Source organism: Protopterus annectens, chromosome 3.part0 (genome assembly GCF_019279795.1).
Source record: "Protopterus annectens isolate FY-2018-M chromosome 3.part0, PAN1.0, whole genome shotgun sequence".
Lineage (NCBI taxonomy): Eukaryota > Metazoa > Chordata > Ceratodontiformes > Protopteridae > Protopterus > Protopterus annectens.
Window position 1 is genome coordinate 442,258,255 of NC_056731.1, and position 13,032 is coordinate 442,271,286.

The window sequence follows — 13,032 nt, forward strand, 5'->3', positions numbered from 1 at the left end:
GCCAAATTTATTTCAGATTTGGCTTTGGTAGACTTTATTTGTCCACTGAGTTGTTTGTTTAGTTTGACGAGAATGCTTTTATCCTGCTGGGTACTGCACTTCCTAATTTTTGCTATGATTTTCTTCTTTCTGTTATGCAGCCTATTGATTTTGTGGTCCACCAGGGTGTCTTGTTTTTTTGAGTTAGTTCTGTACTTCTTCCTGGGAGATACAGCTGCCTCTGTGCAGCTAATAACATGTTTTTAGAGGGTTTCTGTGAACAGTTCTGTATAGACAGCGGTGTTCTCAGGGTTTATGGGGACTTCAAATTTTGCCAGGTTATCACTTAATAGCAGGAAGTTAGCCTTAAAGTAGTTCCTGAATATTCCAGGTTTAGCTAAGGGGGTCCAGGTTTTATTTTTACTTTAAAGGAGAGCATTTTGTGATCTGACCTTACCAGGGATGACATTACAGTAGTGGGTGTGCAGCACTCTGCCATATTAGTGCGGACCAGATCCAGTATGGTTGCACCCTTTGTTGGTGTATTGACAATCTGGTCCGGGGAGTTTGTGTTTACAAATTCCAGGAATCTCTGTGCCTGTATGTTTGTTGTTTTATAGGATTCCTAGTTAATAGTGGGGTAATTAAAGTCACCAATTAATAATGGTATTGGGTTGGATAGTGAGTGTTTCCAATACGTTTAAATACATGGTATGGGTTTCTTGGGTCATAGAGGGGGACCTATAAGCTCGCAAGGTAGTGGTATTGGATTTTGCCTATGGTGATTTGAACATGGAGCAGCTCCAGTGCATTGTCCTGTTTGTAGTTGTTGTTCAGATAATCTATAGTCAAAAAGACATGCTAAAGATTCAGATTTTTAATGAGTAGCAATAACCATTAAAATCAGTGTTTGTAGAGATTAAGAATAAATACATAGATAAGACAATAGTTGCTTATAGGTATCATTCTCAGTGCTCAGTGCTTTTTTTTCTAGATCTAGAGTGATTGTGGGCAATAATTGCTTTGACTGTTGTGTAATAAATACGTATACATTTATACAAACTGTGGGATGAGTTCACAAGTAGGTGCACCTCTTCTGCAGTTATCAGTGTTTTGTTCCAATAACTTGTTAAACGTTTAATATTTTAACAGGTTACTGAAGTAAAATGTGTGTTGTTTTATTAGTTCAACAGGTATTGTCCATAACATGCTACACGAGCCTTGTTACTTGGTTTATATTTGTCATTTAGGCTACACTGATATTCACTCCCACAACAAAGACTTTCCAGTAAAACTGGATCCATTGCCTTATTGATCAGGCAGGGTCACCTCTAAGTAACCTTTAAGAAACAGAATACAATGACAGTTTCTGATGACTTTCTCAACAGCTGAGGTTTTCCATGCTGTTGATTTTCCTAGTAGGGAATGACAGTAACTTCAAGTTCTTTTGGGTGACTTGTTTGAAGGCAAAAAGTGCAACTTTGTATTCAGTAGTGGGTCAAATCAGTGAGGTATAAAGCAGTACAGTGATTAGATATGCCCTTTAGAATTAGATGGGAAATGCATCTTTTTTTACTTTGTAAATTTATGACAAGAAGAGTTTAAATCATTTCCTACTGTTGTCCCCAGATCTTTAGTGATTTTGTTTAATGTTTTAATGTCTTTGTCATTTTTTATGGCTTGATAATTTATTTTGCAGTTGTAATTGATGCCCTTTTTTACCAAGTTTTGTGATACTGTATTTACTGAAATTACTTCTCCAGTAAGTAATTTTTGTAACCTTCTTGCAGAACTTTAGCATTTTTCTTGAAGTAATTATGCTGCCTAGTTTGCAATCATCAGGGTATGTGGTTATTTATAGCCTACTCCTATATTTAATATCAATGAAAATGGCACAGAAATAAGTGGCTATAATGGTAAAAAAATTATCGAACAGATGCTGTGACACTGCCAGACCAGGTGTCTGTAATTTTGTTAATAATCATATGTCATTTGTGAATATTAATATGATTCATATGCTTGTCTTACAAATGTAAGAGAACTATATGTTATGTGTATGTTAAACTACTGGTGCAGAAGTGTGTGTAAAGTACTGAGCTAAAATGTAACCACTGTGTACCCTACTGGAAAAGAACAGAAATGTATATAAACTATATACCTGTGCAAATGTATGTTTTAAAAGTAGAAGCTGGAACGTACAGCGTTAACTTGCAAAACTTAAAGAAAATAAGTTGAAATTGTTTTACGATTGTATTATCTCTTAGTTTCAGTGAAGCAGACACAATGTCTAGAGCTGGAGGTTTTTCTGTTGTCTTGAAACAGAAATAATTGCTAGGTTTCAAATATAAAAGAGTTTTATTATTTTATGACTTCCAAGTTCTACAAACTTCTGAGAGATGTGTACTTCTCTCACAGAGATGTTAAAATTATGTTTGTTTCTGTTAGCCTGGGAACTGAAGGCAGGTGAAAAAGAGTGATGTCATCCAGGCTAACCCAGCAGTAATATGTGATATTAATTTAACAACTCTCTCAAAGAGGGAGACTGGGTATTTTGTATCTTGTCATGGACCTAGAAACATCCATCATCAGCACTTCTGCATTTGCCTTGCTCTGTAATTAAGTCTAGGGTCAATAATGTCTTTTAGCTATAGATAAGAATTTAGTAAAGATTCGTTTAGATGTTTTCTGTATTTATTTGAGACTGTCCTGCAATGTTATTTTAAAAATTTTCCTGTTATTCTGAACTCTGTAGTTACTGTGTTGATTATTGTCTTGTTCTTTTATTTATTATTACATATATTCAAACTTATCTTTGTGGCTGTTATTTTTGACATATTTAAGCTGTTAGAGTACTTGCATATGTATTGGTGACACTGTACAGGCCACTCCTAAATAGCCTTGATCTTGGTCTCGCCAGTTGGATAATAGTAACATTACACAGTTGGATTGGTCACCCTTTGTAAGGGCCTTTATAGTAGCTGATAAGTATAGGTTGGTGGCAGTGATAACTACCTTTTAAGTAGTGGTTGGTGGCAGTGATAACTACCATATAGTCTGCGCAGAAGGAGGCATAGCTAGTAAACCTGCGCCAGCCTTCCCCAGTAGTGTCTGTGTTTGTAAATAAATAAAATCTCATAGTGTGTGTGTGTGTGTGTGTGTGTGTGTGTGTGTGTGTGTGTGTGTGTGTGTGTGTGTGTCAGCAACTTGTGCAGGGACACGAAGCATTGGTTGGACAGGGAGGTTGCTGGAGGTTTTGGCTTGACCACTCGGCTGAGATCTTAACCATATAGCTGTACCAGTGGGGAGTCTTATTGGCGATCTGGAGAAAGAGGCAGAAACCAGCCTCAGACTGACTGTGATCTCTGTGGGCTCTTAAGGGGAAATTGCACTTTAGTTTGTGTATACTTGTTATCCTCCCATTGTGTATGTCCCTCACTGTTGCCAATAGTGAGGATTGAGGCTCCTTGATTACTGGGCCACTGCTGGGGCATCACAGATGCCATAAAATTGACATTTGGAGTGATGCTGATTGTTTCATGCAATGATTCCATTGTACTTAAGTTATTGAATAGTGTATGTAATTTATTGCTACACTTTACAAAGCCAAACATTTGTGCAGCTTATTGTTTTGAATGTGCTCTAACAGGTGTTGTGATTAGAAGGCATAATTTGGCATAAAGATCAGTTTTATTAGTTGAATGATTTTGCATGCAGTGATTTACCTACCCCTGTCATTTTGATTCTGTATGGCTTATTGGATCTCTTTCTGGGGAAACAATAAGTTAAATCCTGCTAAGAGTTTTATACCATGAATGTTTTATATAAATATGTCCAGGAAAGTGGTTTGGGATTAATAAACCATGCATATGTTCTTTACTGTGATTGTAGAGAAAGTGATGAAGGAGACAGAAAATGTGGCAGGACAGCATGTATTTTGAATTAGATGAGGGACAGTGGTAGGAAACTTAAGATACATGCAGGAGTAAGTATAGTAAATAATTTAGTGGTTGACAAAGCTGGGAAAGGAAATTTTCATGAATATTAAACCATGGAAATGTATTTGATGTGAAGTACAGAATGACTGCCGAAAGGATATTTTATGTTGGAACTTAGGAAATAAAATTAAACAGAAAATTGCTGATGTATTTTATGATAAGAAACCAACAGTATGTGCAAAGTTAATTGGATGTTTTGAAATTTGTGGGTGACAAAAACAACATGAGAATAAGGATGTGCAAGAAAAAGAAATTAGTATAGATTTACAGTTTGAACATTTGATTATTTGGGAAGTACTAATTTTGAGCTTATTTAATTAGGAAATTAATTAAGTAAACAGCTGGTATAGCAGGATAGTATACAGAGAGTTATATCTGTGGCAATAAAAACATCAGTGAAGACTCTACAAAAACAGTACATGTTAGTGGGTTGGTTAATAACAGAACATTATGTATACAATAAGCAAAATCAGAAACATATACTTATGAACAAAATGAGGAATTACAGTCTCAAACTTCATTCATACTTTACTGTATGTACCAGAATGTAAGACTTTCTAACCTGGGCTTGTGTACTCTTCATTAAGAGTCATGTCAAGTAATTATGCTATTGACAGTCCCAAGTTGCCAAGTATCTCAGTGCTAAACCAAGACAAAGAGTTTGCATATTATAGAAAACCATACTGTATTATCTCTTTACTGTTGCTGACATCCCATTTCGGATATTTTTCTAATGCAGAGTTAACCTTTTAAAGATGCAGCACTGTCTACTTATCAGGTGTTTGGTACTTGACTGTTAGTTTGTTAACTAATGTGAGCTGAATGCCTCCAAGGAAGTGAAACTGGTAAAAATTCCGAAAATGTTTTTATTGTTTGCCAAAGAACAAAAGTTAAAACACTGTTTGTGACCAGCAAAAATGAATTTAAGCGCTTTTGCTCGGTCAATACCGAGCTTCCTCAGAAATAACAATCTACAAGTTCATTCACAGTCCTTAAATAGTTGTGAAAGTCACATGACCCTTCTACTTCCACCCTCATTTAAAGTTAAACCGTGTTGAACTCAAAAAAGTATTCATAGTAGACATGGTCATTGATAAAACATTCAGTAGTAAAAACTAATGTTTAAAAATATATATGTGTGAATGCAAAAAGTGTATATGTATAAAATCCTTCCCAATCCAACCTTTTTTCCAACATTCACAGTACCTTGATTGAATTGAAATTGCTTAACAGTCCAGGCGTTGAAACTGAACTCATTACAGTTATCGTCCGCCCGAGACCTGTGGATTGTGCCAGTTCTTGTGTGTACTAAAGGTGCCTGCCCATCCCTCTGTGGAAAATTAGAAGAAAGTTCTTCATCCGTGCTGATAGTAACATTAAGCGCCGCACATTTAACTCGCTTCCTCTAGCTTGAACGATAATATCCATATCAGTAGTGTTTTGAAACTTAGAATGGCTCGGTTATAACTGTAGAGCATTAATGACCACATTCTTATGTTTTGAAATTAACAAATTCAAGTTGGAGGGCTAGTTCACTTATAAGGAATGATGTCATAGGGGTATTTTTTTCATGCTGGTGACAGTTTGTTTTTGACATTGAATGTGCCAACATTGTAGGACTTAATAATGGCACTTACGGGTAAAAGGAGTGATAGTTGGATTGGGAAGGATTTTATACGTATACACTTTTTACATTCACACATATATATTTTTAAACATTAGTTTTTACTATTGAATGTTTTATCAATGACCATGTCTACTATGAATACTTTTTTTGAGTTCAACATGGTCTAACTTTATAATTCAGCAGAACGGCAGTTCTAAAACTCCAATGAACAAACAAAAAGAACGCCTTGGACCACCTCTGTAGTGTCAACACCAAAATCACAGAGCGCCAGTGAAATTAACGCTTTTATTCGCCAAGAAAAAATAAATACATGCGTTTAGCACAAGACACTTTCAGAGAGTAGGCATTAATATTTATGAGATGTAAAGGGAGATTTGTTAGTTTAAACTGAAGGAGATGTATTTCATTTTGTATGGTCTAACTTTAAATGAGGGTGGAAGTAGAAGGGTCATGTGACTTTCACAACTATTTAATGACTGTGAATGAACTTGTAGATTGTTATTTTTGAGGAAGCTCGGTATTGACCGAGCGAAAGCACTTAAATTCATTTTTGCTGGTCACAAGCAGTGTTTTAACTTTTGTTCTTTGGCAAACAATAAAAACCTTTTCGGAATTTTTACCAGTTTCATTTCCTTGGAGTCATTCGGGTCCTGTAGCTTTTGGGTTATATTTTTTTGTTGCTTGGACTTTTTTACATTATTCTTAACTAATGTGAGCACTGCAGTACATTTCAGTGATGACTTCAGGTTAAGTCTTATTTAAAAGTAATTCTAGGTGCAGGCCTTCTTTCCCTCCCTCTTTCTCGCATTTTTTCAGGACGACTTTCAGCTTTTATTTACTTATTTATTTCATTTGTTTTGATATGATGTCTTAATCGGGATAGTGGGCTGATTAAAGAAGGACGTTTGTCAGTTATTGCCCAAGAAGTACAGACAAAGGACAATGGTTTTCAAAACAGAAGTAGCGTAACTTTTAAAGAAAGAAAACAATACAATTATAAACACTGAAGGCCTGTATATGTACAAGGAGGCATTAACAAGAGAGAAAACATCACATGCACCTTATACACATTTGTGCTATGTATGGTCAATGGGGATTGAACAGAGTTGTTTTTATTCTTTTTGCTTACAACATCTAACATCAGCTGCCCCAGGACCACTCCTCAATTATGCAAGGTGCTACCTTGAGCAGGAATGCCCTGTCTACCTACAGACACCACACACTTGTTTACTTGGTCTCCACCAAGAGATCAAGTAGCATGAGTTTGCCCTATAAATGTGCCTTCCTCGGTCCCGCCTGAGGAATGGACATTCCCTTCCTTCCTCCTCCCTGTGCCATCAAGCACTTGCACTTGAGCCATCACTGGAACTCTGTTTAACTGAGTTATTGTAAGGGCTTTATCCCCTTGTGCCAGCTGTGCCATAGTCAGGGCTTTAGTGTGTCAGGCAGTGCCATAGTCAGGACTTTATCACTGTGTGCTGGCAGTACCATAGTCAGGGGTTTATCCTTGTGTGCTGGCAGTACCATAGTCAGGGGTTTATCCCTCTGTTCTGGCAGTGCTTTAGTTAGGGCTTTATCCCTATTTGCCAGCAGTGCCATAGTCAGGACTTTATCCCTGTGTGTCAGCAATGCCATAGTTAGGTCTTTATCCCTGTGTGCCAGCAGTGCTCTAGTGAGGGTTTATCCCTGTGTACCAGCAATGTCACAGTCAGAGCTTTAGCCCTGTGTACTGGCAGTTGCACAGTCAGGTTTTTTATCCCCTTGTGCCAGCAGTGCCATAGTCAGGGCTTTATCCCTGTGCGTTGACCGTGTTTTAGTCAGGGCTTTATCCTTGTGTACCAGCAGTGCTGTTGACAGGGCTTTTTACCTGTGTGTCAGCAATGGCATAGTCAGGGCTTTATCCCTGTGTGCTGGCAGTGCCACAGTCATGGCTTTATTTCTGTTTACCAGCAGTGTTACACTCAGGACTTCATCCCTGTGTACTGGCAGTGCCAGTCATGGCTTTATCCCTGTGTGCCAACAGTACCATAGTCAAGTCTTTATCTCCTTGTGCCAGCAGTGTCACAGTCATGGCTTTATCCCTGTGTACCAGTAGTGTCACACTCAAGACTTTATCCATATGTACTGGCAGTGCCACCATCATAGCTTTATCCATGTGTGCCAACAGTACCATAGTCAGGCCTTTATCCCCTTGTGCCAGCAGTGTCACAGTCATGGCTTTATCCCTGTGTACCAGTAGTGTCACACTCAGGACTTTATCCCTGTGTACTGGCAGTGCCACCATCATAGCTTTATCCATGTGTGCCAACAGTACCATAGTCAGGTCTTTATTATCCCCTTGTGCCAGCAGTGCCACAGTCATAGCTTTATCCCCTTGTGCCAGCAGTGCATAGTCAGGGCTTTATGCCTGTATGCTGGCAGTACCATAGTCAGTGCTTTAACCCCTTGATCCAGCAGAGCCATAGTCAGAGCTTTATCCCTGTGTGCCCGCTGTTGTCAGGGTTTTGTCCCTGTGTTCAGCAGTGCTGTTGACAGGTATTTTTACCTGTGTGTGTGTGTGTGTGTGTGTGTGTGTCTGTAAGCAGTGTTGTAGTCAGGGCTTTATCTCTGTGTGTTAGCAATGCTAGAGTCTGGGCCTTATCCCTCTGTGTTGGCAATGTTTTTGTCCTAATTACAGTATGAAGTCTGTGGACTCTCCCCTCATATACACTGTTTGTGTCCCTCTGTCAAAAGCTATCATTTTACACAGCCTGTTGGTAAATATACTTAAAAGATTTGTGCAGCAGTAGCCTACACTTCATGAAGTGGAGTCTTGATCGTATTACACTGAAAATATAGCCAGATGCTTCACAAGTCTGCCACATTTACAAGCTTCCTTTCACTTTGTCAAATGTTTACTCATAATGCTGTTTTTATGTTACCCTCATGCCTTCCAACCATCATATTTTCCCCACCCCACCTACCACTCTCACCCTTTCCATATCACATACAGCAATGCCTGTCAGATATCTTTATGGAGTGATTGGGTTTGCAACATCCCTGCAAATGTTACCCCTTTGTCTTACTCTGTTTGCTGGAGTGAGCTGAAACCATTATCTAGGCAGCCATGAAGTGTAGATGCTATTTTCTGCTCAACCAGAAAATTAACACTGGCTGCTGTGACTGTCACCTTCACTCAATGGTAGACCCATGGGATTGAACATACTTATGTACTTACCTCTAATACTGCCTACAGTATGTCACCAGGTTCATTTGGTGGGTGAGTAAGCCTTGGTCCTGCCTTGCTGTTTCTGTTAACTCTCAGGCTTCCATGTAATGCCAGTTTTGCAGTGAACCAATCTGTCATCTCTTCTTCCAGAGTGGGTGAGTGGATAGTTGATGTTCTTCGTGTTTCACTGTTGCAGTCATTACATTTGGGTAATCCTGCTGGCTGTTTGCCTTCAGTCGGCCTGAATTCCAAAGTCCTGGGTCCTGCGTCAGCTGCTGTCGCCCCCTCCCTGACGTCAGGTCGTTAGGCGTATAAAAGAAGCAGCCAACGTCATTTTCTTTAGTCTTTCTTGCTGCGTGGTGCCCGAAGCAGAAGCAGTTCGCAAGTGCCGGTCGGCCGACTCCTGAGATTTTCATGTTCGAGTTTCAGATCCGAAGTTTTCAATAAAGCTAAGTACCCCGTTGGGGAAACTTTTTTCTTGCTCCAGACCGATGTCAGAAAAAGTAAATAATTGTATTTCTTCTGGAAAGCAATACCTCATAACAACGTTTCTGGTTGTAGGTTTTGTGCTAGATTTAACCAATGCACTATTAAGCGTCGGTATGATTTTGCTTTAAACTATTTTGGATGCCGGTTTAATTATCCAGAAATGTTGTCGGATAGCCATCCGACTACCGGAGTTCACAAAAAAATGCAAAGAAAAGGAGAGAGATAGACAACCGAGGCCCAAAACTGACGACGAAGCTTCTCCTAAGCCAGTCGCCGGTTTGCTGGTTCTCATTGAGATGCTTTCGCAGCCCCTGACAGCCCGCTACTTTAGAGTCGCAAGCTGCTACTGACTCCCACGTGGAGTCGGTCATGCCCCTGGAAACTCAAGGTATTGGAGCCTCGGATAGAATTCCTTCAGATGGGTCGGGAGCCGCTGAGCAGACTCCGGCTTCTGAGGGTGTATTCAGACCTAAACATCTTTACATTAAACCGACTTCAGCTTCAAAGGCAAAGACTAAAGCACCTTCTAATGCAAAGAAACAAACTCAAGAGCCACGTGGACAGGCCTCTATGCCCAAAAACAGATGCTCAAAATGGCCGAAGACTTGATTACCTTGATCAGGGGTTCCCATCCCCCTCCTGATAAGACGCCTAGGCAAGAGACTGACTATGAATCTTCAGATCAGGTTTCTGTTTCTTCTGATTCCTCTTCTGATCAGGAATATTCTCTTCCCCCCATGAGGATTCTGATGCTGAAGAATCTGTACCTTCAGCTTCTCCTGCAGAGGACTATTCTTTTGGGGAAACCTTACATACCATGAGGGAGCATTTCCACTGGGAGAGCCAAGATTTTTCAGAATCTAAAAAGAGGCTCAGAGATTTCCTTTTACTACCTCAACACAGGCCACTAGCCATTCCACCAGTGTTAGACATTGTAGATGATGTGTTTTCGGAGTCTAGTCTTACCCCTGACTCCTTACCTCCAGCTCCTGTTAAGCCTGACCGATATTACAGGGTTCCTGACTCTCATAAATTTCTTTTTAAAAACCCTGCTGCAGACCCAGAAACTATTTCACAGGGTCCCAAAGGAGTTGAGGCTTCCACTGAAAAAAACCCTACTCCCTCTGACAGGGATTCTAGGGCACTGGATAGATGGGGGGAAAAAGGTTTACACATCTGATACCTTAGCTATAAGGGCCTTAAACTGTCAGTTTCATATGCTCAAATATCAGCAACATGTTATGGCATTGCTTAAACAGAAAATGTTATTAAACTCTGAATGTGCAGAAAACAAGGAAATGCAGGATTTATTGCATGCAGCTGAGCAAGTTGGAAAGCTTACTTTGCAATGTGGTTTTGATTCTTTGGAGGCCTCCTGCAGGGCCGTAGTTACAAGTTCTGTAATTAGGATGCATGCTTGGTTAAAGGAACAAAATCTGCCTAATCATGTCAAAGTTAAATTATTAGATGCACCTTTACAGCATGATACTTTGTTTGGTGTTAAGGCAGAAGAGGTGTTAAAGAAAATGGAGGACAAAGCTAAATCTATGCAAACTGTCAAAGATTTTTTACAAGTACAGCCACCTAGGTTTAGTAGACACTGGCCTACAAAGAATTGGTCCTTTCCTGTGTCAGACAGACCTCAAAGGGGCAGATCCAGATGCCCTAGAGGCAGATCCCAGGTGCAAGGTTCATACAGGACAAAGCAATGGGGTGCTTCTACCTCCAAAGTTGGAGAAGACAAATCACAGCCATACAGGAAACAGTCCCAATGACTTTCCCCTGCCTGCACCAGGCACTTATCCCCTGGCAGCACCCTTAGGGGGAAAATTAGCACTTTTTTTCTCAAAATTGGCACATTATAACCCAGGACAAGTGGGTTCTAAATATCGTGTCACAAGGCTACAAGGGCCACTTACATGCCCTGCCAAAGGCAAACGGCTGGCCAGATCTGCCAAAAAATCAATGGGCAGAGGCACAAAAACAAGTCTCATCCCTCATGGACATGCCTGCCATTCAACAAGTACCAGAGCAAGAGCAGGGACAAGGATTTTATTCAAGACTGTTCTTGGTACCCAGAAAGGACAAGGCATGGAGACCAGTACTGGACCTATCTATTCTGAACACATTCCTGGATATACCAAAATTCAAGATGTTGACTTTGCAGCAGCTTCTGCCCATGCTGGGTAAGAACGCTTGGCTTGTGACTCTAGACCTAAAAGAGGCATACCTGCATGTCCCAATCAGACAGTTATGCAGAAGTTACCTCAGATTCAAGGCTGACTCAATGCATTACCAATTCTTTGCACTGCCCTTTGGCTTATCTACTGCGCCCAGGATCTTTACAAAGTGCCTGGCACCAGTAATTGCATACTGCAGACAAAGAGGAATACAAATATATCCTTACTTGGATGCCTGTCTATTTCAAGCAGAGAACAAGGACATTCTTCTACAGCATCTGGCATTTGTGAAAAGACTTCTAACATGCCTAGGGTACACAGTCAACGAAAAGAAATCAAAACTAGTAACCTCTCAAGAGATAATATTCCTGGGTGCAAGCTTAAATACAACTGCCCAGATGGTTTATCTCATGCCAGACAAACAAAGGCAACTGACTACCTATTTCAAAATGTTGGCAATAAAGGCCCAGTTATCTGCAAGAAAAATTCTGCAGGCTTTGGGCTTCATGGCATCCTGCATCCTACTAATTCCATATGCAAGACTGCATATGAGGAAACTTCAATGGTACCTAAAAAGTGTTTGGACTCAACATTGCTACAGCCTGGAAGCAATGATTACTCTCATTCCCTGCCTGCAACAGGAGTTTTGATGGTGGGCAAAGGCTTGTCACCAAAACAAGGGACAGCCATTCACATTACCCCCAGCCAGGCAGACACTAACAATGGATGCATCAGACTATGCCTGGGGGGCCCACATGGCAGGAAGATGCATTCAGGGCACATGGTCCTCAACCCAAATGCATCTACAGATCAATCAAAAAGAGATGCTAGCTGTTCAAAATGCCCTGACAGCCTTCAAGGATCTACTTCATCCGGGACAGCTACTGATAAAGACAGACAACACCACGGTCATGTGGTATATAAACAAGCAAGGGGGCACACATTCTTACCCCCTTTGCAGACTAGCCATGGCTTTATGGGACACAGCATTGACTTACCAAGTACATCTGCAGGCACAATTCCTGCCAGGAAGGGAAAATACTTTGGCAGACGAACGAAGCAGAAACCTCATGGATCCCCACGAGTGGCGCCTGGATCCACAAGTCTTCAGCATGATAACAAGGAAATGGGGATGCCCGGACATTGATCTATTTGCCTCCCCTCACAACTACCAGCTAAAAAGATTCTGCACAAGGATTTATCACAGATAAGCATGGAAAGTGGACACCCTATCTTTCAGCTGGAAAAACCTATCAGTGTATGCTTTTCCCCCACTGCCTATCCTCCCCAATGTACTCCTAAAGGTCAGACAGGAGAAGCCAAAGATGATACTGATTGCCCCAGACTGGCCTCGCCAGTACTGGTATCCAATCCTAAGGAACTTGTCTCAATGCCCAGTTTGGACCTTACCTCAAATCCCTCATCTACTGTCCCAGCAAAACAATCAGATCCTGCACAGCCAACTCAGGACCCTAAACCTGGCAGCATGGCGGATAATGCAGCCATACAAAACACACCTCTCAGTAAAGCTGTGATGGATGTAATTTTGGAAGC